At 47.5% G+C, this 25,181-nt stretch overlaps 1 protein-coding gene and 1 long non-coding RNA gene across 2 annotated transcripts in view; both read right to left on the reverse strand.

Annotated features, from left to right (window-relative positions):
* Positions 1 to 25,181, reverse strand: part of LSAMP (limbic system associated membrane protein) — a 1,345,674-nt gene that overhangs the window by 1,160,707 nt on the left and 159,786 nt on the right. The gene's annotated exons all lie outside the window — the stretch shown is intronic.
* Positions 1 to 25,181, reverse strand: part of LOC142070610 (uncharacterized) — a 276,073-nt gene that overhangs the window by 226,367 nt on the left and 24,525 nt on the right. The window contains exon 2 of the long non-coding RNA XR_012666499.1: positions 8,490 to 8,815. This is a non-coding gene — a long non-coding RNA (uncharacterized LOC142070610). The remainder of the gene's footprint in view (positions 1 to 8,489; positions 8,816 to 25,181) is intronic.

Consider the following 25,181-nt stretch of genomic DNA (forward strand, 5'->3'; position numbering starts at 1 on the left):
CAACTCACCTATTAATTGTACGTTCACATTCAAAGTCCTTTCGTATGCTCCATTGTCCTGTGCCCAGGCAAAGTCCTCAGGGTAAGTAATAAGGTGAGCTCCAGGACGTGGCAAAAGAAGGTGCTTGATGCAAAGCAAGCGATTGTCCCCTAAGTGTTTTGAAGAGCACCTTCATCTGGTTCATTATGACAAGGATCTGAGTCATGCCAAGCTGCAAAGGTCTCACAGTCAAGGAGAAAACTGATCTGCAGTCACTGTCAGAGCTTCCACCCCCAGCTTCTCTCTTCATCTCTCCCTCTCCTCCTCCATCAAAACGCATAAAAGCCAGAGCCAAGAAGAACCGAGAGGCTATTATAGCCCACAATAGCTTTGAAGGCACAGACGACGATGTGGGAGAAAGTGGGAGCTGGTAGAGGAAGGGGGGATTGTGTGGAATTAGAAGGTTGGGAACCTCTGCTAATGTCAGAAGCAACAAACAGCTCAGGTTGCCCAAGAGGGATGGGAAAGGGGACTGTGAAAGAGGGAACTGACCACTGGGATTTGGTAGCACTTGGGTCGTGGATCACGGGGAGCCTGGAATCAACATGCGCTCCTTTGGTTGATCATATGATCTCCCTCCCAGAACGTGGAACAGTCCCATGCCTAGCAGGGGTTTTAAAAACATCCGACCTTTCACACATGGTAGAACTCGAGCACAATGCTTCCTGAATGAGAAACTGCTTGCGCACATACACACACAGGACAAAGCACCAAATCCACTCCTGGTGAAAAAGGGTGGCGTGCCCAGTGCCGTGAGGTTTGCTAACACAGAGGCTGCATGTGGCCCAGTGAGGAGACAACAAGTAAATGCTGTAATACCCAGCCCTTCTAGAACAGGCCTTGCTAACATACGTGTAATGCCCACAAGCGTCAGGCAGGCTGTGTTCCCTCCAACACCCAGAGATGCGTGCTTATCACTTTGTTTGCGGCTTCTCTCTGAGCCATTTTGCAGGGTTGAAGGCTATCAGGGGACTTTAATTAGAAAACCATTTTAATGAGCTGACACTCACAACAGCTGCCACCGGCTACAGGAAATTAACCCTGGTGTCAAATGAGCTACAGCACTGAGACCCAGGAGTGTGTGGCACGAGGGGGTGGCTGCCCACTGCAGCACAGAGGGTTGACATGTGCGTCACATCGGTGCCTGCACCGAAAAAGGGGGCTCTCTTTAAGCCACGTTGTGGTCCCTGGCTCAGGTTCCCAGCGCCCTCAATGCCCAACTACAAAGACTGCTTTCCCCTTCAAAATGAACACACTCTGCTGAGTTTTGTACCAATCACGTGTCTCAGCTAGTCCAAGAAGAAATCCACTGTGGAGGGTGACACAGGGACAACTGCATCATTTATGGAGTCCTCAAGAAAGGACAATGCCTCTGCACTGCCCCCTGCTCTCTCTCTCACACACAGGCTAAGACACTGGAGTGGGAAGCCATGCAAGGATGCTGATTATTGTTACTGACATGTATTACAGTAGTGCCTAGAGACTCCAGCTGAGCTCCAGGCCTCCTTGTGCTAGGTCTGGTACAAACACACAGTAAGTGACAGTACTAGACAAATAGGTGGGGAGGGGAGGGCCAACTGGAGGCAAGCTGGGTGAGCCATTTACAAGGATCAGTTTATGCATGAATGTGGTACCATTTTCTGTTTGCCTTTGGTTTCACACAGCTCCACCATCTTATTACCGTATTCTCCTGTCTCCTTCCATTGACTCCTTATTTTGGCTCCTCCTAGTGTTCTCACATGGGTGTACTGCACCGACTCAGGCCCTTTAGCATTAGGTACGACAGCGTCTACTGTAACAAGGACACCTGGCTGAGTGAGTTTTAAGCAGTCCATGTTGGTTGTGCCAGGAAACCTAACTGTTTCTTTCAGCAAAGATTTTTCGTAGTATGCTCCCGAGTCACCCAGAGCACACAACGGATGCCAGAGCACCAGTGGACGCTGGCTGCCTGGCTCAGGGCTGAACTGCCAGTGACAGTTTCCCCCTGCTTTTGTCTGCCATTGATCTTTTCCTTTGTGCCTGACATATACCATTTGCAGATCCCAGGTACTAAGGAAATCCCGGCAATGAATTCAGCAACTTTCCAGGCAAAAAAATTCGAAGCAGGACTAGAACCTACATATCTTCAAGACCAATAGCTTTGCCGCTAACAAAGCTGTTCTGCTAATGCAATCCAGGCAAGAGGCTATCCAAATAGAAGTATATTAAGTTCATCTTTCATTGCTATGGGTAGAAACGTTTACCCTGAATACTTTCTTCAGCAAAGACATCAGAGGCAACACCAGTTTTAAACAACCCTTGAACTATCTGCATCCCCATCCTCTTTTCAGTGCAGTTAGGATCTACCTTTAGTTAAAGGGACACTGTCAGATAACTCATGGGGGTAAATTCCATTTATGCCATTACATAGTTTAAATCTGGAGTAACTTCATTTACTTGATATCTTTTCAAAAGCATGGATTAGAAACTTACTTTAACACAGAAGCTGAAATCTCCTCCTCCTATGAAGTCCTCCTATCCTGTGTTGGCAACAACACCTTAGCTTATTTCACCTGAAAGAATGTTAACCATCTACTGTACTTTACACCATTTATGCTCTTTGTTTACTCTGGGCATGAATCCACTGCAGAGGCGTATTTCTCTGCTCCCTACACGAGTGAAACTTCACTGATTTCAATGGTGTTACTCCTTATTTACACCAGTGTGCAATCAGAAAAATCAATCCTACACTTTTGTTTCTAGTAAGTTTCACTTTCAGACGCTGTGATGCTGAGCTGCAAATACAGCAGTAGAAGTTTTACATCTATTCATTTGTTTGAAATCATTTCCATTAGAATTTTTTTACAAATAATATCATGAAAAGCATGTTTATCTTGCTTTTTGATGGTATGTACATTTTTGTATTTTGCAGTGTTGCCAACTCTCCGGATTTTAACATGAGTCTCACAAAAGTTGATGTTTCCCTTAAAGCCCCAGCTCCTGGAGTCAAGTGACTGCATGAGCATTTCAGCCTTCATTTAAAAAAAAGAAAGTTGCTAACTCCATGGATGCAGAAAAGAAGCTTGAAAAAATGGACTGAGTGCACGCTAAAGTCTATGAAATCAGAAGGCAAAGAAAAGAAAAAGAAAAGAAAAGAAAATGTATGTTTTTAGAAATCTCATTATTTTTACACAAATTTCATGATTGGGTATGGGGCGGGGGGCACAACTCCTGATTTTTGGACTTTTGACATTGGCCATACCGATTTTACAAAACCAAAATTTTGCAACGAACTTGACCTGGAACATAGATTCCTTTAAAGACCAACTTTGCCAGGGAACCAATTTTGTTTTATTTTGCCCCTTTGGTGGTTGCTTTAGACAGGATTTTCACCTTACAATAAAGGATGCAGCAGGTAGTATCACTTCCTCATTCCTATCCCCCCTCGGGTTGGAGAGTAAAGCAACAAAAATCCTCTGTTGCCAGGATCACTTGGTGCAGACATGTGGATTATAGTACAAGGAATAGGCGCCTCAAACCCTTAGGAATATGGAAAAATAAAGAGCTACCGTTGCATATAAGTGGTGCAGAAAAACATCTTCATGTTTCTCCTCTCAAAACAAGAAACACTGCACACCCCACCCCCCATCCCACCCCAGTAAACCTAAGGATAATGGAAAATAACTGACATTTTCTTCCAAGAGTTGTTAATTAAAACAACATTAAACATGCTATGTTCAGTATTTTGTCAGGCACCGGGACAGGCTACTAAAATTATCACTAAGGGGCCTATTAGATATCATAATGTTCTCCCAGAGTAGCTAATTATGGCAATTTTTAAAGGTTCTCACTCCACCACCTTGCAAAAATCTTTTTGCTTTTATTACTTACTCACATAAAATAATCAAATGTTAACAACCTACCATGGAGAAGGCTGCGTCTGTGACACAAAGGACCCTGCGTCATAATCGCAGGGGGAGGAAGGGACTTTGCAGAAGAACCTGGTGGAATCCAACAGCAATGAAGTGTTCCTTTTCCTCTTTGTCAGAGCCCTAAAGGCCTAGTGTTCCCTCTGTCTCTCAGTGGGAAGCTTGTGCAGAGAACATAGAAAACATTATCTCTGTAATGGGCCAGGACCAAAAAAGAGCCCCAGCAACCCGGATCCAAACACCCCAGACCTTGGGGAAGTTCATAAATCTTTGGGGAAGGGGCAGTCTTTGTTCTGTGTTTGTACAGAGCCTAGCATAATGGGGTCCTGGTCCATGACTAGGCTCTACAGTAAGTAATACTACTGAATATCCAGGTCTGAACTTCTGTCTCTAATAAGAGCAGATACTGTAATGCATACATACAAAGGGGATGCTTCACTGAGGCTGCTGCACACAGACAGGCTGTGGTTCTTTCTGACTCTCTAGCTCCCAGATGAAGGATATGTCTATATTGCAATCATGGGGTGCGACTACACCTCGTGTAGACATTCCTGACGTAGCTTTAATCTAGCTAGCTCAAGTATTGGAGCAGTGGCTTGACAAGTACCAGGAAAGGCTTGTACAGCTTCACTGGTCCAGGACCCAAGCTAGCTAGATTAAAACTAGCTTGGGTGTGCTGTAATTACATCCCTTGAGTGCAGTGTATGCATACCCTAACACTGTCTGTGCTGCCTACTTTTACAGCACAGGGTCTCCTTAACTCCTGGCCTAGACTAAGCAGTCATGGAAAGCACTGCTCACTGTGCAACAGGGCCCTACACTGGCTCCGTTCAGCAGGAGCTTTTGAGGAATTCTGACCAGCAGATATAATGACTGCTTTGTTTTCCTGATGCATTAAGGGGACCAGTTTCCCTGAAGTATCCAAGTTTGTGTGGGAGGGTGTACTCTTTCAGTGCCTGTGCCATCCACAAAGCAGCAACCTTGGCCTTCCCCTCGATGCTGTAGAAATTAGGTCAATGGCTTTTGTTTTCCCCCTTTCCACTCCTGCAAAGCACATTAGAGCTTAAATCCTCAAGACAAAACATTATTATTGTTATTATTATTATTATTGGGTTTTTTTACTGTGGAAGAAAATATTAATGTTATAAATAGGTGCCATTAGCATAAACAGAGCCGCATATTAATCTGCATGCTGGTGTCTCCGCTGTCAGAAGGCAGAAAGGCCCCAGAGGCCCTGCTTTCGCTGGGGAAAATAATGATGGCATTAGCTCTAATGCTAATGATAAGAAGGCTGCTGTAAATGATATGCCAATTTCTTTTGTAATCCTGTTTGGGCAAGGATTTCTTCCCTGCTCTCCATAGTGTCCACAAAGAACTACCACATCAATAAATAGCAGCATTGCCAATACTCCTGGTTTTATCACGTGTCTTGCAAGAGTTGGAGGTTTTCTTAAAGACCCAACTCCTGGAGACATGTGATTATGTGAGACTCTCAGCTTTCATTTAGACATGAAGTTTTTAGCCCAGAGAAAAGCTTGAAATCCTGACCCAAATGCAACCTAGATTCTGAGAAACCAGAAATTAAGAGATCCCCCAAATGTATTGTTTCTTAAAAATCTCATGATTTGTGGGGGACCTGATTCCTGATTTTTTTTTTTAATTCTTCAGCATGGTGATACTGAAATATTCAAACACAGCAGAAGCCCTGGTGGGGAAGGAGAACTCTTGGAGCTGGTAATGAACATAACAATGGCCAACTAAAGATGGGTCCTGGGTGCAAAGAACAGAGCTGGACCCTAACTTCACCGAGGCTCATGTGTGTGTAGATCCAGCATTTGGTTCTGCCCATGAAAGAACTACGCACTAGATCCAAACTGTTATAAAACTTCAGGGACGGTTGGAACTGGGGTTGTGGGTTCCACTCAGCCACAAAGTTCAAACCTAGATTATACTATCCATGGGTTTGTAAAAGTGACAGGACTTGGCTGTGATGAATACAAAGAAGAGAAGCTACTTGGTACAGACAGACCCTGTGGCTCTCTCTGAATTCCTAGCTCCTGGACTAACTAGTACCTCAAGTCACTGCACAGGAGTCCCCTGGCCTGGATTCAGCAGTTATGGAAGGTACTGCTGGCTACGTTACAGGGTATTTGCATTCTGGATTATGGTGCTGCAGCACCCATATGGAAAACACTCACTACTGAGCTCAGCTAAAAACCATTGTCCATACGTTTTCCTTTGTTCATTTGCTCTTTTGGTGCATATCCTGAAGTCATGGGATGGAGCTCACCATAGGGAAATTTAGGATGACTATCTGGGGGAAAAATCTTAACAGTGAGCAACTGGCCCAGAATACACCTGTGGACTGTACCTGCCCTGGAGGCCACAGATCCAGGACTGGCAGGGTGAGCAAGGGAAAAATCCTCAGATGTAGAAAGATCCTAAGAGGACTGGAAATGATAGAGCCTAGTGAGTAGTAGGAAATGGGTCTGTCAATGAACACATGCTGCCCAGTGATGGCTTCTCTCGCCACCACAGCCTCTAGAACACATGAAGAGGGAGCAAGCCTCAGTATTTGAATGTTGGTAACTATGTGCTGCAGAGGATATGACAACAATAGGACAACCTTCATGTCACCTGAAGCCCATGTTAAGCAATAGGAGTGTATGATGGGGCGTCCACCCCACACTGACATGTAAGGGGTTAATAGAACCCTAGGGAGGCTATGCAGGAAGCAGCCAACAGAAGAGAGGCTGTTATGAACAACCAATCAGGTCCCTGCAGGCCCATATAAGAAAAGCCGCAGGGCAGAGGAGGGTCAGTCACTACCTGGAGCTCAAGGAGGGAAGCTTGGGTTCCTAGCAGGTGGATGGAAGCGTGCATCATGGACAGAGCAGCTGCTGGCAGGGACTGGGGGAGCAAGAGGGAGTTCCTGGATGGCTGCTAGGACTGACATGCTGAGGCCTTGAGTTAAGGGTGAAGAAGGTGCTGAGATTGCGGCTAAGTGGCCCAGGGAAATGTACTGAGTAACTGGGGGGGATGCAGCATTTGGATGCTGTCTAGTGGGTCCCTAGGCTAGCACTTAGAGTAGTGGGCAGGCCTGGGTCCCCCTCCGCCTCACCGCTGGGGAAGTGGCTGGACAGTTGGACTGCCATACTAAACCCTAGAATGGGGGAGAACAGATGGTGACACAGCCGGAGGACTATGCCATGAAGAGAACACCGCTGTCCCTGGAGTGACACGGGTCAGAGAGCAGACATGATGGTGGGTGAGGCACAGTCAGGGGAGGATGTACCGACCTGCGGTGCTAATCTCCAGAGCAACCAGGAGGAGGTCCCAGTCCAGCAGCAAGAGGTGAACCCCGTGACAGAGCAGAACCAGCAAGATTTAAATGTGAAAACTGGTGCAAATGCCATTTCCACTCATTCACCTACTGTGTTGCTCATATTCAGTCCATTCCAATGGTGGGATTCAGAACGTGCCCTGCAGACTCATGCTGTCTCCAGGCAGCTTCACGCTGCAGAGAACCCTGCAGCCTTAAAATTCCACCTGTCCTGCATGGACCGCTGTTCTTTCATTAACTAGGAATGAAACTAGGTGCTACTCAATGGAATTCCTCTGGAATTCCGGGAATGTCCCTGCAGGAGCCTCAGAACATTAAGCCAGGATAACCATAAGTGGAGTATCCGCCCCCCCCCCCACTCCAAAAACCACAATTTGACAGAAAATCAGGATCAGAAGCATCACAGCAGGTCTTCTCCCTCCCAGTTAACACTCTCAGGATAGTGCAGCTAATTGTGAGAACTGCTGTCAGAATGATTGTAATACTCCAGCAGGGGGCAGCAGCACACACACACTGCCCACAAACAACACACATACCAGCCAATGCATCACAATACTTGTGTAATGTGAGAGCTTCCAGTCACTCAACACTATTTTCTAAAAAAAATAAATATTGTGAGGTAAAGGAATGTGAGGATGAAATCCTGACCCCATTGAAGTCAATGGCAAAATTCCAATTGACTTCAAAGGAGCCAGGACTTCAAACTGCAAATGGATGGTGGTGGAGGGAGATATTTTGGCAAACACAGGCTCAAGCCACACACTATGGGAACATGATAGCAAATATCAGAGAGATAAATCACCATGCAAAATATTAATAAGCTTGCCTTTGTTTTTTAGGGTTGCCACCTGTCCAGGCTTTCCCACTTTTTTTGAGGTTGCTGTCTGGGGAAATCTGTAAGACTTCTCCGTACACACCAAGAGCTGTCCACTTTTATGGACTCACGATTATCCCAGATATTCCTTTGTTTGTACCTCAGAGGTGGCAACCCTAGTCCTCCCACTCCCAAGTAAGTTGTCAGTGTGGCTGCATATAGAAACCATAGTCACCTTCTAGAAACTGCGTGCAATTGGCATAGGGTACAGAACTCAGGACTGTTTGCACCAAAAACAGCATAAAATATCACCTCAGCTAAGAAAGAGCCTTGGTGAGGCTAGGGCTTTGTAAATCAGCCACTAGAGGGTCACACACACACTTACTTGAGGAAGGCTGGCATTCCATTAGCAGAGGGCAGTCATGAATGTAAGTATGACACAGGGTACCTAACATGGGCAACAGATTACTGACCAGGTGTCAAGTGATGCAGATTAGTCACTTTGAACCCCAGATCAGAGGTAGTCAGTCTCCTTTGCAACCTGATCAACAAACCATGCTGGCAAAAACTCACAAACTGGATGGCCCTGAAGGTCTGAATTCAGACACTCTATGCTGTGACTTTTGAGCCACATAGGAATCCGTCTCCATCTCCATCCATCTAGACCAACAATCAGTGCCTCTTGCAAAGAAAAACAGAGCTTTCACTTACCTAGAAAAGAAAAACAGAAGAGAGGGAGGGAAGATGAGGTTAGTGAATTTCCCTGAAACATACAGATGCTGCCATTCCCCATTTCCTAGAAGATTCCTGCATCCAAGCACATTATAAGGAGATTCCTGATATGCTTGGGAACAGGAGTAATCTATGACTGCTCTATTAGCACATGGCCATTATCTAACCTGCAGTAATTGGTTTGTGGTGCCATTTAATGTTATACAGATTATTCATTAAGAAAAGCAAGTATGAGCAGGTGTTTTCATCAACATCTTGTTCTGTACAAAAAAAAAAAAAGATACCATGACAACATTAACCACATGGAAGGACACAAATTATCCTGGCAATGAACAGCAGGGTTCAGGAGGTCTCGCATTCCAGAGGCAGAAGCTTAAGTGAGAAAGGAAAGAAGCCCCCTTTAAAGGGAGGGATGGCTCAGGGGTATGAATCTTTCACCTCTTCGTTGCCGTCCTAAATCAGCCAAAGCGACAGGGACTGAAATATATCGTTTAATGGCTCGGGGGCCTATCTGAAAAGAAGTGGTGGGTCTTTGATCAGTTCCCCATAGATATTTGTGTCCATATTACAAAACCCTTATTGGCAGTCTGTGCAGAAGGGTTAAGGATTGCACAGGCCATGAAAATGGAACTCTCCTCTGACCCAGTGAGCTGGCCCCCTCATGTACCCTTGAGGAGAAGCTAGCCCTGAAGCTGCCTGTGCTGTGAATTATTCTGTGGATCAACAGACACTCTGGTCTGCAGGGCTGTCACTCAAGCATTAAGGGTAGGGTCTTCACAGCACTGGCCTAACTCTGCTCCCATTGTAGTCAATACAGAAGTTTTACCATTGATTCCAGCGGGAGCAGAGTCAGGTGAAAGTCGAGGGGTTTTGAAAATCCCGCCATAAATTTGTTTGTCTGCATAAAGGAAGCAAAGAAGCCACATAAATGTCCTAGAAATGAATAAATATCAAAACATAAAAGGATTATTGTTATTTTATATCATTATTGTTATTTTATTACTGTATTGTGGAAACACCGAGAGGCGCTGACAGAAACTGGGGCCTAATGGTGCTAGGTACTGTACATATGCAGAGTCAGAAGACAATAGCTGCCTCAAAGAGCTTACAATCAAAATAGACAAAGGGGGAGGGACAGGAAGGGGACTATTTGATATGAGGAAGCATGATCTAAGCAGATCAGATCTGAAATATCACTTGGCCTTTCTATGCTTCTGATACGTGGACTAGCTTAACGTTTAGAAACAGTGGTCTGTGGGGAACATTGCAATCACAAGAGGACTACCTTGGCTCTCAGGCATTGGTTTGTTAGGTGAAGGCCTTACCTGTCCTGGAGTAAATTCCCGTAAGCAAAATAAATTCCTGTTTATTCCCAGGAACTAAAACAGTTTGAAGGAGTCACTCCTCTAGCTGAGGCTAGGGAGCAATTGTCACCGGGAATGAACTGAACAAAGTTAAGGTCTGGCACTGGAATTGGAGATTGTTTCCTCTACTATACCTTTGAACAAGTGTTGGATTTTGAACTCCTTAGTGTTTGTATATATATATTGCATTTACTCCTGCTCCGGTCCATGAGCACTAGATACCACAGAGAGCAGCACTGAAGTATCCCATTTAGGTCTTGCCTACACCCCAAAGTTGTACAGTTATAACAATACTGGTATAGCTAAAGCAGTACAAGCCCTTGTGTGGACTTAGTTATATCAGTACAAAAGTGACAGGTTTCAGAGTAACAGCCGTGTTCGTCTGTATTCGCAAAAAGAAAAGGAGTACTTGTGGCACCTTAGAGACTAACCAATTTATTTGAGCATGAACTTTCGTGAGCTACAGCTCACTTCATCGGATGCATACTGTGGAAACTGCAGAAGACATTATATACACACAGAGACCATGAAACAATACCTCCTCCCACCCCACTGTCCTGCTGGTAATAGCTTATCTAAAGTGATCATCAAGTTGGGCCATTTCCAGCACAAATCCAGGTTTTCTCACCCTCCGCCCCCCCACACACAAACTCACTCTCCTGCTGGTAATAGCCCATCCAAAGTGACCACTCTCTTCACAATGTGTATGATAATCAAGGTGGGCCATTTCCTGCACAAATCCAGGTTCTCTCACTCCCTCACCCCCCTCCAAAAACCACACACACAAACTCACTCTCCTGCTGGTAATAGCTATTGGATGAGCTATTACCAGCAGGAGAGTGAGTTTGTGTGTGTATGGGGGTGGGGGGATGAGAAAACCTGGATTTGTGCTGGAAATGGCCCACCTTGATTATCATGCACATTGTAGGGAGAGTGGTCGCTTTGGATAAGCTATTACCAGCAGGAGAGTGAGTTTGTGTGTGTGGTTTTTGGAGGTGGGTGAGGGGGTGAGAGAACCTGGATTTGTGCAGGAAATGGCCCACCTTGATTATCATACACACTGTGAAGAGAGTGGTCACTTTGGATGGGCTATTACCAGCAGGAGAGTGAGTTTGTGTGTGGGGGGGGCGGAGGGTGAGAAAACCTGGATTTGTGCTGGAAATGGCCCAACTTGATGATCACTTTAGATAAGCTATTACCAGCAGGACAGTGTGGTGGGAGGAGGTATTGTTTCATGGTCTCTGTGCATATATAATGTCTTCTGCAGTTTCCATGATATGCATCCGATAAAGTGAGCTGTAGCTCACGAAAGCTCATGCTCAAATAAATTGGTTAGTCTCTAAGGTGCCACAAGTACTCCTTTTCTTAGTACAAAAGTGCTTATACCAGTATAGCTATTCCCATAAGGTATCTTTATAAAAGTATAATTATGTCCGCACTAGGAGTTGTACTGGTATAACTCTATCAGTAAGAAATCACACCCCTAACCAGTAGTGAGCTGGAGCCGGTTCACACCGGTTCACTAGAACTGGTTGTTAAATTTAGAAGCCCTTTTAGAACTGGTTGTTCCACGAGGGACAACCAGTTCTAAAAGGGCTTCTAAAATTAACCGGCCAAAACTGGCGCCTTAGGCGCTGACTCCATGGGTGCTCCAGCCCTGGAGCACCCAAGGGGAAAATTTTGTGGGTGCAGAGCACCCACCGGCAGCTCCCCTCCCTGCCCCACCCCCAGCCCCAGCTCACCGCCGCTCCGCTCCACCTCCTCCCCTGAACGCACCACCCCACTCTGCTTCTCCGCCCCCCCCCCAGGCATCCCACGAATCAGCTGTTCACGCAGGAACCCAGGGCGGGCTGAGAAGCAGGCGGCGGCTTCCCACTCAGGCCCAGGGAGGCGGAGGTGAGCTGGGGCAGGGGGGCACGAGGAGGGCCTCCCGCGCGGCAGCAGGTAACCCCGGGGGGGGGGACACGCAGGGGAACCGCTCCCCGCCCCAGCTCACCTCCGCCACCATTGGCCTGAGCGGGAAGCCACCGTCTGCTTCTCAGCCCTCCCAGGCTTCCCGCCGAACAGCTGATTCACGGGAAGCTGTGGGGGGGCGGGGGCGTGGAGAAGCAGAATGGGGCGGTGCGTTCAGGGGAGGAGGCGGAGCAGAATGGAGGTGAGCTGGGGCCGGGGAGCTGCCGGTGGGTGCTCTGCATCCACCAAATTTTCCCCGTGGGTACTCCAACCCCAGAGCACCCAGGGAGTCAGCGCCTAAGGCACCACTTTTGATGTGATCAGTGGGGGAGCGGCTGCTCCCCCTGCTCCCCCCCATAGCTACACTCCCCTGCCCCTAGGAGGCAGAGGGACCTGCCGGATGCTTCCTGGGAGCTGCCCCAGGATAAGCACCGCCGGTACTCCCCACCTCGCCTCCCGGCAGGTACCTCTGGCTCTTAGGGGTGGTCACCCACTACGGTGGCTCATGAGACCCGCCTGCCCGGTTCTGGGGGCAGTCAGGGGACAGGGGAGGGGGGTGGATGGGGCAGAGGTCCGGGAGGGGGCGTCAAGGAACGCGGGGGGGTTGGATTGGGCAGGAGTCCTGGGGTGCGGGGGTGGCCAACGACCCCCTCGTGGGGTGAGGAGGGAACCGGTTGTTAAGATTTTGGCAGCTCATCACTGCCCTTAACCAATATAGGTCTAATAGTACAAAACCAGTGTATAGAACAGGCCTCAGTGTCAAAATTCTCACATTCAGGCCAGCCTCAAATAGCTGCCTCTCAATTTAAGTCAAGTTCACCAAGCGTATCAAAAGACAGCCACAGGGACAATAAATCCCAGTGGGCCCTCTGAACTGCATTGTTATGTACATCCCAGGAGTGGGGCGTGCTGCAACAGACTTTGTAACCAAGTGGCAGTTCTGCTTGCTGCTCATACTATAATAATTAACAAAAACGTGCTTCCATTGCACCTTGATACTTAGGATCTCAGAGGTCTTTGCAAAGCCGCGGGGAAGGATCACTATTCTGATTTTTTTTCAGAGGGGGGAGCTGAAGCACGGAGAGAAGGTAAGTGACTTGCACAAAGACATCCAGGGAATCAATCACACAGCCAGAAGCAGAACCCAGGAGTCCCGGCTTCCCTGTCTCATGCATTAACCACTGGATAATGCTGCTACAGGAAAAGCCTCGTACCAATATGCCTAGAAGCACCTCTTACTCCAGTGCAGTGCTGCACCAGCTAGAGGCCTCCTGAGAACTCTGACTGTCCCTCCCGCTGTCTCCTTGAAATGGCTCCCAGCGAAAGGCGGATTCCTTAATTGTGTTATTAGCTGAATTATTAATTGATATGAAAACAGCATTTTACTGGGCATAAAAAGTCATTTGGAAATGAGATAAAATGTTCTCGGCGATGCCTGCCTCGGAGCAGAGCCGGAGCGAGGGCTCTGACAGCTTGATTATTATGCACATTAGTGCAATCTGGTGAGCTCCCAACACAGAGAGCGCGGAGTCCCCAAGTACCGTATCCATCAGGCAGCCTCTCTCTCCCCCACTCTCCTCATCGCCCGCTTTGCATTTATGTGGTAGACCTCAGGGGTACATTTTTCTTTCTGATCAATCCCAGCTGTCATCACTATAGAGTTGCTAATAGCGATGGGGAGAAATATTATTTTCCCCTCAGCCCCACACTGGGAGGGGCTGTTTCTGTACCTCCCCGCAGAACTCCCTCTGCCCCACACTGGAAGACTGTTTCTGTGCCTTTCCACATTGGACTAAGCCCATTCTAGTCTACACCATCAGAGGAATTTATTTCTGCTCATCCTTCCCTCAGAGACCCCCTTTGCCTCACAGGGAGGGAAGGGCTCCACCTTCTTTCATCTCCCAGGTGCCTCACAAGGCAGCATCCTTCTCTGTCGCATCCCCTGGAAATGCGTCCTCCTCTCACCCCCAGGTACTCTTGGCCTCTCTATCTCTCTTCATTCTCCATAGGAATGTCAAACCCTCACTCTGCCCAGAACTGCAGCAGAAGCAGAGCAGCCTGTGAGATGGAACTAATTAATTCTGGACTTCCAGAGACTAGGAAAGGAAAACAACCCCAGACCTAGCCCATCCCCGATCCCCTTACCAATCAACGAATCAATGAGAACCTATTCCTGCTGATCCACAGCTCTAACATACAATCACTAGCAAACGCTGGCGATCAATCCTGTCTCTTACATGCAAACCTTGTAATTTAGTAATAACTACTCAGCCACCATTGACCTGCTAATTAATCCATGGATTTTTTTGTTGTGCCTTTAATCGTTGGCCCTGCTATGTGAGTCACTTTAGACTGCTCGCTCTGTGCTGAGCCTAACCAACTAAATGCTACTTCAGTTCTGTAGTAATAAAACACTGAAATATATTGACTCCCTGCCAGCAATCTCGCTCTTTCTCTGCCTCTCTGCATGTTGGCTGAGTGCTGGCGTGTGAAGGGAATATAGAGAGGGGAAGGCACTGGCCGTGAGATATGAAGTTTAGGACACAGGTGAGGGAAAGCAAGGATTAGTCACCAGTGACAAGACAAAATAAAAAGCGCTGCTCCCTGCCACATCACCTCTGGCAGCCTCAACTCCCTTTCCTCCCACCCCAATGGGATACTCTGCTTAGTCGAAAATCTCCAGCTGCACTTTGGATCCTGCTTCCTTCTCTGTCCTGCCTCCCCACCAAGAGACACTCCTCCTCTTTACTTCCATGGTCGCTTACACCATTTCTATGCTTGCAGTGGAAAAACCAGGGGGTATATTGAGAGTCACCGTAATTCAGTGGACAGGGCACCAGGGTGAGACTCAGGAGACATGGGGTTTGTTCCTAGCGCTGTCATGAGCTCATTGTGCAACCATGGACATGTCATTAATGCCAGAGTTTTCAGATGTGGCTCCTGATTTTGGGTGCATTTTCATCAGGCTTGAGTAACCACAAATCCTATTGACTTCAGTGGGCACTGTGGGTGTGCAGCACTTGTGGAAATCAGGTGACAGGCTGGACACCCAAAATCACTGGTCATTTAAACACTGACCTTTACCTATGTGTGTCTCAGTCCCCCCTCTGCACAATGTAAATAATAATACCCAGTTCTTACATGATGATGCTTGCCCACCTTCACAAAGTGCTCTGAGATCTACAGATGGAAAGTGATATAGATGTGTACTAAGTATTGTTATGATCCTTCTTTTCTCTTTCTAAAACCCTTGTACCTCCTCTGTGACAAGTGCTAAAGTTACCCAGCCAGTTGTCTAACTCAAAAGCTTGGTAAGATTTCATTCCAGTTGGTAAGTATCAGCCGCCATCAATTTTACCCTCCTCCCAAAAACAGACGGGGAAAATAACTCCGTCAGATAGGGAAATGTGAAATGACTCAGATGTTTGGAAAAATGTACGATACTCTTTTTGCAAAACCCCTCCGAGAATAAACATCGGGGGTGGGATTTTCAAAAGCGCAGTGCTGTACACAAACATACAGCATCCAGTCTGCAGGGCAGGGGGCCTATACAGTGGAAGCACAGCACGATGGGAGAGGTGATGTAATGCAGAGGAAGAAGTCCGTGGGTAACTGCTTGGTGCTGGCAGCAGGCATAGGATGCTGCTCCAGCCGGTCAGTGGAATTCTACGTTGAAATGCGTGACGTTTCATGCAGTGAAAATCAACAGGAGTCTGTCCATGAGACTGATATTTAGCCTCCCATGTGGAAGTAGAATTAAATATTAAAGCTTTTGTTATTGGCTATCATTCTTATTGTTGTTGCAGTAGCACCTACAGGCCTCACCCAGTCAGGGCCACATTGTGCTAGATGCTGTACACACACACAGTCGACGACAGTCCTCGCCCTCCAAGAGCTCACAGCCTAAAAGGCAAGACATAGTGATGAAACAAACAGGAGGATTAGGAGAAGAGGGGGAGAATGGGGGAAACAGAAACAACAGGGAGTTTTAACACAGCCTAGTTCTGCAACCAGTTCATGGCCATTCACCAGCAGCCATCAGAACTGGTCCCTGGCCTAGTGTTGGGACGTGGTCGTCCAAAACAGCAGTACCTTCCTACGGCTCTCTGTGTTACAGAGCTTCACTGGAGTTTACATAGTTGTGCACTCCACTTTAAAGAGCGTAGCTGTGGATATGTACAACAGTGTGGCATGACAGGGGTTCAAGAGTCAGTGCAATGCAGGTGTTTATCAGCAACAAATATACTAAAATAGCAGGGTAATTCACTGACCCTGGAGCAACAGGCTAATGACATTGCACAGGGTAATTCACTAGCCCTGCAGCAACAATTGACTGGCTCTACACAGCTAATGTAGTGGCACTGCAATAGCAATTCAATGGCTAGCTCATGATGCTGCCTAACTAATGTGATTGACACTGCTATACACTCCTAGTTCAGGACAGCGCTAGTACGAAGGCACCTACTATAGTGTGAGCTGTGAGAAAAGCCGTGATACTTCGGCACGCTCTTCCCTGTTCCTCGCACCACTGCTAGCACGCTGTAAATTTAACGTGTTTGCATGTACATATTCTTTCTCAAGCCCATTGCGTTCCCCTGGCCTTTTCTGATTGTCTCCATAAACAGTAATGTCCGAGTGTGGCTGGGGTAGGAAGAGTAGTTTGAACAAGGTTTCCCAGCAGTAATGGATCATGCTGGAAACCCTGGGGCAGGCTTTGAAGCAACATTTCTGAAAGTGTCCTTGGGGATTCCCTGGAATCCCATTGTCCTGTGCTGGCTCCATACTCCGCTTTTTCACACCCATTAACGTTCCTGCAGTGTGAGTCACACAGGGCATTTTATGACCTCTTCTGCTCCCAAAGAATTGGGGGTGTCTGAATCGCAGAACCTCCCACTGCTTGATGCTTCAGGGAGGCATATAGGCAGATGGGATTTCTGTGCACTTCCTGGAGGTTAGTTATGCCCAGATCCTCAAGGTATTTCAGCTCCTAACTTCCAATGGAAATTCTATTGAGAATCTTGATCTTTAGAGACTGCAGGAGAGGTAGAAGTGACTTACAGAGAGTGTGTTGGGGTCAGGTGGGCTGGAGCTATAAAAGATCACACATAGCATGTCACAGAAAAAGACAGATCTTACCAGACATGATTTAGGCTTCTGAATGGCTGTGCAGCACAATTGTTTCAGCTGCTTGAGCATGGATCCCAAAAACATTTAAGGGGTGCAGGTAAGAGGAAAGGTCATCTTTCTTTAAATCAGGTCTATTCTGTCCAGGTTTTGATATTGCACCCATCAACAGGGGATCTGAACACTTTATAAAAAATATTTCCCTTACAAATCTCTCCGCCAAGATCACTAGACAGAGCAAACAGTCCCTCCCCTGTACTTCAAATTAGAGGAGGCCTCACTCCATCAGCGCAATGAAGAACCAACAAGCATGCTACAACACGTCAGCCGAGAGACTGCAGTGTGAGCAGAGAGCCACTAGACTCCATGTGCTTTAGCAGAAAATGACTTCCTACCTGGGAGTACATCGCTTTATTATGTTCCTCCAACAACATAGTCTAGTCCATGTTAGTAACTGGAGGTCCAAGCACTCTATGAGTTCAAACCAACTCCACATGTGTGTTTTAAACCCATGCTACGTAACAGTTTGGCTGTTGATCGAGTCAACAGCCCATTTCACAAATGCTTAACTTTGCCAGTCATTCTGTCCCTGTACTTGGAGCAGGAATAGGGGGCGCATGCGAACAAAGGTGTCTTTAAGTCATTTTTGTACTCCCCATATATTGTGGCAATTTATAATCTCCTCTCCAGAGCTTTCTATGAGCCCTGCATTGCTCTACTACAATGCACTCCATCTACAACCCATCCCTGCCCTCAGTTTGCCCCTCCGCCCCCATTCCCTGCCGCTGACAAGAATACCAATGACTAGGTGCAGGACTGGCATACAGCCCTTACTCCAGCCTTCTGCAAATTAAGGAGTCCAGCTCAGCAGGGGACATATCAGGGGGGCCATTTCCAACCACTTTAAGACCCCTCTACCCTGCTGAAGCCGCCTAAAGGGGCCTTAGAGCAATTAAACCTTGTGTGGTGACAAGCATGGATCTGCTGAGGCTCTATGAATTACAGCAGCTACCTCCAATTTACACTGAATGTCCCTCGGAGAAAGCTGGACTGGTAAGAACTGGAGGATGGGAGTGGGGGTGCAGAAGTTCCAGTTCAGGTTCGGCCGTTAGCCACAACGCTCAACATAACTTAAAAATTCCTGCTCCTGGCAGCGAGGTCTGTTAGGCTGTGTGACAGGCTCCCAAGGGAAGGGCGGGAAGGCTCTGTTGCTTGGGACATATAAAACTAAGACTATAGCATAAGGAACAATCCTATACCTGCCTGCAGGGGATGGATTAAATGGGAGCTGCGAGGATTTTTCCATCTCTAATGTCTATAATTCTGTCTGTTTTCCAAGTGATCTGTCGAGGTATTTACCAGACCTCCAAGAGCAACATGGTGTCTGTGCACCTCACAGACATTAATGGCTTTATAGTCATGATCCTTCAGTGTTGTAAGGAAGTGCTGCTATCCCCATATTTAAAAAGGGGCACTGAGGCACAGAGAGATTCAGTGACTTGCCCTTGGTCATGCAGTGAGCCTGTAGCAGAGATGGGTATTAAATGCAGATTTCCTGAGTCCCAGTCTGGTGGATTAGAGGATCATTCCCATCTCAGTTGCCCTGCCCTAACCCCATACAGCATGACACCATAACGTTGTATCATACTCTAATATCAAGACAAACTGATAGCGGCTTGGCGCAGCACAACACAAACATCTAACCCTTTGCTTGTCAAATGGAACTCACAACATTCAACTGAGTTCAGCAGACTTGCACAGGGGTAGTTTGAATGGGGCTGGATTCGCCTAGCTCTAATGAAAGATCACCTGCTGTCTTTATGCCTTGTATTGCTAAGATGCCCATCTCAGCAGTATCTGGGCACCAAGCCTGGTGTGAGGAAGTGGGATAGGAACACCTGCCTCCAGAAGCAGCAGCAAAGTGAGTGCAGTGCATTAGGATAATAGAATCATAGAATATCAGGGTTGAAAGGGACCTCAGGAGATCATCTAGTCCAACCCCCTGCTCAAAGCAGGACCAATCCCCAATTTTTGCTCCAGATCCCTAAATGGCCCCCTCAAGGATTGAACTCACAACCCTGGGTTTAGCAGGCCAATGCTCAAACCACTGAGCTATCCCTTCCAATGCCAGCCTCTCAGAACTGAGACTGCAACTCAAAGTGTGTTCCACAGGTCAGTGACGGGCTGCAGGAAGTGGCGTGGCATTTCTCAAACTCCCATGACAGAAGGTGGGGACAGTCCTGTTCACAGAAAACAGCCTGACCAAATGACTGATCGCATCCAGGCCACTGTAGGATGCTGATGAAAAAGCCCAGGCTCTAGCCTGTCATTTTCAAAGCCCCCCAGCTGCTGTCTCAGAGCCTTGCCTTGTCGTTTTCCTTAAGTCTCTGCGGAGGAGAAAGAGTGAAGATCTCTGAGACATTGTTTAGTGTCACAGCCGGTTCAGCGAGAGACAATTTTTCACCCCGTTAAATCCCTCTGCAGAGTATTATCTGCTGGTTTTCTCTTTTTTTTTTATGGTTTTCTTATGATTATCTCCTGCTGCTTCTGTCTTCAGCAGCCAAATAAATAAATAGCTGTGTGGCTGTCAGGTGCTTTAGCTGCAGTAAGAATGCCCTGCTGATAGCTCTGGTGGCTAACCCCAACGTAGTCCACTGAACACCTACCTACTGAGATGCGTTCTGTTCCAGACAGTATTATAGTGTGCAGGCAATGTGGTGTAGTCGTTAAAAGAGGGAACTGAGGGTTTGTGGATGATACCAAGCTGGGAGGGGTTGCAAGTGCTTTGGACGATAGGATTAAAATTCAAAATGGTCTGGACAAACTGGAGAAATGGTCTGAAGTAGAAAGGATGAAATTTAATAAGGACAACTGCAAAGGACTCCACTTAGGAAGGAACAACCAGTTGCACACATACAAAATGGGGCAATGACTGCCTAGGAAGGAGTACTACAGAAAGAGATCTGGGGGTCATAGTAGATCACAAGCTAAATGTGAGTCAACAGTGTAATGCTGCTGCAAAAAAAGTGAACATCATTCTGGGATGTATTAGCAGGAGTGTTGTAGGCAAGACCCGAGAAGTAATTCTTCCGCTCTATTCCATGCTGATTAGGCCTTGACTGGAATACTGTGTCCAGTTCTGAGTGCCACCATTTCAGGGACAATGTGGATAAATCGGAGAAAGTCCAGAGAAGAGCAACAGAAATGATTAAAGGTCTAAAAAACATGACTGATGAGGGAAGATTGAAAAGATTGGGTTTGTTTAGTCTGGAGAAGAGAAGACTAAGAGGGGACATGATAACAGTTTTAAGGTACATAAAAGGTTGTTACAAGCAGGAGGAAGAAGAATTGTTCTTTTTAACCTCTGAGGATAGGACAAGAAGCAATGGGCTTAAATTGCAGCAAGGGAGGTTTAGGTTGGACATTAGGAAAAGCTTCCTAACTGTCAGGGTAGCTAAGCACTATAATAATTGCCCAGGGGGGTTGTGAAATCTCCATCATTGGAGATTTTTAAGAGCAGGTTAGACAAACACCTATTACGGATGGTCTAGATAATACTTTAGTCCTGCCATGAGTGCAGGGGACTGGCTGAGATGACCTCTCAATGTCCCTTCCAGCCCTACACTGCTATGATTCACCTTCCTCACCTGTAAAAGTGAGGCTGATAGTCTTTTCAACAGGAGGATCATGAATGAATTTAGCCTCGCAACTACTATTTGGAGCAGGTCAGTGTCATTATCCCAGTGTACAAATGGGGAATGAGGTACAGAGAGTTGAAGGGACTTGCCCATGGTCACAGAGCAAGCCTGTGGCAGAGCCAAGAATAGACTCCAGGAGTCCTCACCTTCAGTCCGGTGCCTTCACCACAAAACCATCTTTCCTCCATAAAACAAATGCACGTTTCTTTGTCTTGTTTTTGTTCATCCTTCTCTTTCCCTTTTCTCTTCATTAACACCATCTTTTGTCTTTCCCTTCTAAATTATCACAATTTAATATTTATACAGTTGCAGCATAGGAGCATGTAAGGCTTTATGGGCAAATAGAAAAACAAGAGCCCTGCCCTGGGGGATTTCTAATTGGCTCTTTCACTCTCTCCATCTTTTGTAGTCCATATTGCCCCCACAGACTCAACTTTCTATACTGCTCAGGGATTCCTAGACCTTTCCAGGACCATCCTTCCTTCATCTCTCAGGACTCTTTATGATCCTTTGTGGGCATTGATTCTGTATTCATCCTGAGCTTTTTGCCACTCAGTTCTCTTTTTTTCTCTTCAGTATATCATTTTAATTCTTTCACTGTTTTCCCCCACGCTTTTCCCTCTGTTAAATCTCCTCCTCTCTTGTTCAAAAAAGAACTAGGTAAGTTCATGGAAGATGATCAATGGCTATTAGCCAGGATGGGCAGGGATGGTGTCCCTAGCCTCTGTTCAGCAGATGCTGGGAATGGGCGACAGGGGATGGATCACGTGATGATTACCTGTTCTGTTCATTTCCTCTGGAGCACCTGGCATTGACCACTGTCGGAAGACAGGATACTGGGCTGGATGGACTTTTGATCTGACCCAGTATGGCCGTTCTTATGTTCTGCTTGCTCCTCTGATTTCTTTATGTTCTGCTTGCTTTCTTATGTTCTGCTTGCTCCTCTGATTTCTGACGTACAGAACAGAACAGTGCTTTTTGTGATGAAGACAACTCATGGCAAACTAGGGGGAGGGATAACTCAGTGGTTTGAGCCTTGGCCTGCTAAACCCAGGGTTGTGAGTTCAGTCCTTGAGGGGGCCATCTAGGGATCTGGGACCAAAATTGGGGATTGGTCCTGCTCTGAGCAGGGGGTTGGACTAGATGACCTCCTGAGGTCCCTTCCAACCCTGAGATTCTATGAATCTAGTCTGATTCCACTTACCATACTTAGGCTAATTTTTATCCTCAACATTTGAAACTGAGTCCCTAAGCAGAGGACACCTGAACCAGCATTTCCTTCAGCCTCAGTGGATCTAGGTTTACGAGTTTTGGTTACTGTGATGCTGCCTTAGCCCAGCCATTGTTATTTCCTCAACATGACACCATGGCACCTGATTTTTTATATAAATTTAACATTTATTCACACCCTCCTCCCTTCCCCCCCCCCCCCGGCGCCCTGCACACAGGTCAATGAGGCAGAGGAGGAGACAGGGTGACTTCATCCATCCGTAGTACTGTGAAAATGAAAGTTCTTGTCTTGTTTCTCAGACTCTCTATCCTCCTACCACCACTTCTTCCTTTCCTCACCCCTTTCCAGGGCACCTGCTCTCAGGGGAAAGAATGCAAGAGAGGGAGATTGCAGTCCGCTGCTGAACGAAGCCCCAGGAAAGATGGGCCTGACTTTGTGATCCAGAGAAGGAGCTTGTTCAGATCTGGGATTTTGATTTTGCCACTTTAGCGACATGGGGAAGCAGTGAAAATGTTCCACAGAGGGCAGGGTGTTCAGGCACAGTATTCACAGAAAAAGGGTCAGCCCTGAAATTTGGGTCCAGCTCAGAACTTTTCCCGCATTCAGGCTGGGGAGGTTCAGACCTAGAGTTTGGTTCTGGTTTTGGTTTTGGTCCAAGTGGAAGGTGGCCAAGTAAATCCAGCATGTAAAAACCCCAGATCGTGTCAGCGATAAGATCTTGACTGAAATCTTCCCAGGGAAATCTCCTGCTATGCTCAGGCACTCCAGAGTGAGGCCAAAGGAGCAGGACAGCATGGGAATGAGGCGGTTCCTTGACTCCAGACTGATGACCTCATTTCAAGGATGGGGGGGTTGGGTTGATTTTCAGTCACTGCCCTCCGCCCACACACACAGTTGTTAGGGTGTTGGCTTTTCTCTGAAGGCTCCTTGAGAGCTGAACCTCTGAGGGCGAGTAGACGGGACCTTTATTTCTAGTTCCCCTTCTCCACTTGGTATGCTCCCCTGAGCATTCCTGGCCCTGGGAATGAAGGGGTGGTGGAGGGTGGCTCACTCCCTTTTCCTTACTGTATTTCGACTGAAATCAATGAGGATTAAACTGGATTCCCTGTGGCAACCTCACAAAGCTCGAGCAACTCAACCATGCTGATTTTTCCAGCTCTTGTTCTGCTGTTGCCTTCTGTCAGTTCACTCTGATGTTTACAAGTGTGCATTGCATCTACTCACTCCTAATCTGATCAGTCATTGTTAGGGAAAACAGACCCAATATACAGTTACAGCTGAGCTGCATTTCATGTCACCTCTGCATTCCCTAGATTCCTGGCCCAGCTGGAGGTCAGTTCAGTGTCAATGCAGTTTACAGCAGCCTCAGGGCTGCTCTAAATTGCTCCCAGCTGCCCCTGTGATTAGCAGCTAGGAATCCCTGGAGTACTGAGGTATCACATCCCTGTGCCTATGGGGCCGCAAGGGATAAGGGTGTGTGGTGTAGGGTCATTATATCACCTGGGGATACCAGTGTCGCCAACCCCAAAAGTTAAACAAATTATGAATCACACCACCAGGAATCACAAGATTGGTCCCAAAAATCACATGAGATTTTTAAATATAGTGTTTCTGGTCTGTCTTTGACTGTCTGATAGACCCACCCACCCCACTGCATGGGTGGCTGTACAGTGTTGCCAGCTCTCCCAGCTGTACAGGGTGAGATGATTCTGGTGTTGCAGGGATGGAGAGGAGGGAGGAGCAGGCTGACCCATTGTTCAAAGGAGGGGAGGGGACAGAAGAGATGCCCTAAGCTGCTGGTCTCTTTCTGCTCCCCCATCCCCTCCTGTGAGAATGGTGCTACTGCTTCCTCTAGTCCTTCCCCCCATCCCACCTCCCCGGCTCCTGGAGGGAGGAGGGGGAGGAAGAGCACCGCTGGCCTCCTGCAGAAACCCTGATTGGCTGCTTGTCCCCAGGGGTGGGGAAATGGGATAAGCAGACCATCAGAGGGGGTTTCCCCAGACAGAGGCCAATCCTGAAAGGTCAGTACCCATGGAGAGCTTGCAGAATTGGATCCCCCAGTGATCTGGCGACTATCACCGGTATTATCCTCTGCTGAGTCCTTGCTGGGCAAGACTTCCTCCGAGTTAGGTTAAACCCCAGGCGCCGGAGGGAAAACAAAAAAGGAGGGAAGCAGGAACAGAAAGCAATGGCCAGCCCAAAAGGGGTTGGGAGGGTGTCAGAGATCCACAGCTGGCCCCAATCAGGGGACAGTTTGTGTCAGCAAAGTAAGGCCAGCTTTGCAATTTGCGGGCTCCAAGCAAAACTGAGGGCAGGATGATGGCAAGAGCCTCTCCCCCTAGTGGGTTGAGCTGCCAGAGTGAGGTGCTGATGGGGTGGTGAGGGTGGACTACTGGATTTCCTACCTCTCTGGGCCTGTCGCAGGAGGGGCACTCAGGGATGGTCTAAGCCTTGTGGAGCTTGTATGGGTTTACTGGCTCCAAGGAGCTGTTTGCTTTCCTACCACTGAATGCCAGCCCTGGGCATGCCCAGCAGGATGGCAGCAGGAATCAGAGAATCAGGCCAGCCCAAGAGAGCGACCAAGCATCAGCCAGCCAGCTGGGCAGCACAGAGCCAGGGAAAGCAGGCGGGTAGCAGTCATTAGAGCACCAAGGCTATCTAAATATCATTGTTAGGGCCCTGCCCATTGGCACTCGGAGCCAATCCCGCAGGAAGTCAGCCCTGCAGAAAGCATCAGCATCTTCACAGCCAGCCCACTGGCAACTAGGCAGAGCCAAGCAATAGGATGGGCATTAGAGGCGGCAGAGCCAGGGCCAGTAAAGCAGGAAGAGAGCACCACAAGAAGCATCAACAGAGCCAACAGCCTGCCTACTGGAACGAGGCAGGGCATGCTGGGCAGTAGCTCAGCAGACAAAGGAAACATGTCCAAGCCCGTTGGTGTGCCAAGCAATAGGGATAAAAAAAGGACAGCATCT

The sequence above is a fragment of the Caretta caretta genome, chromosome 1 (assembly GCF_965140235.1).
Source record: "Caretta caretta isolate rCarCar2 chromosome 1, rCarCar1.hap1, whole genome shotgun sequence".
Classification (NCBI taxonomy): domain Eukaryota; kingdom Metazoa; phylum Chordata; order Testudines; family Cheloniidae; genus Caretta; species Caretta caretta.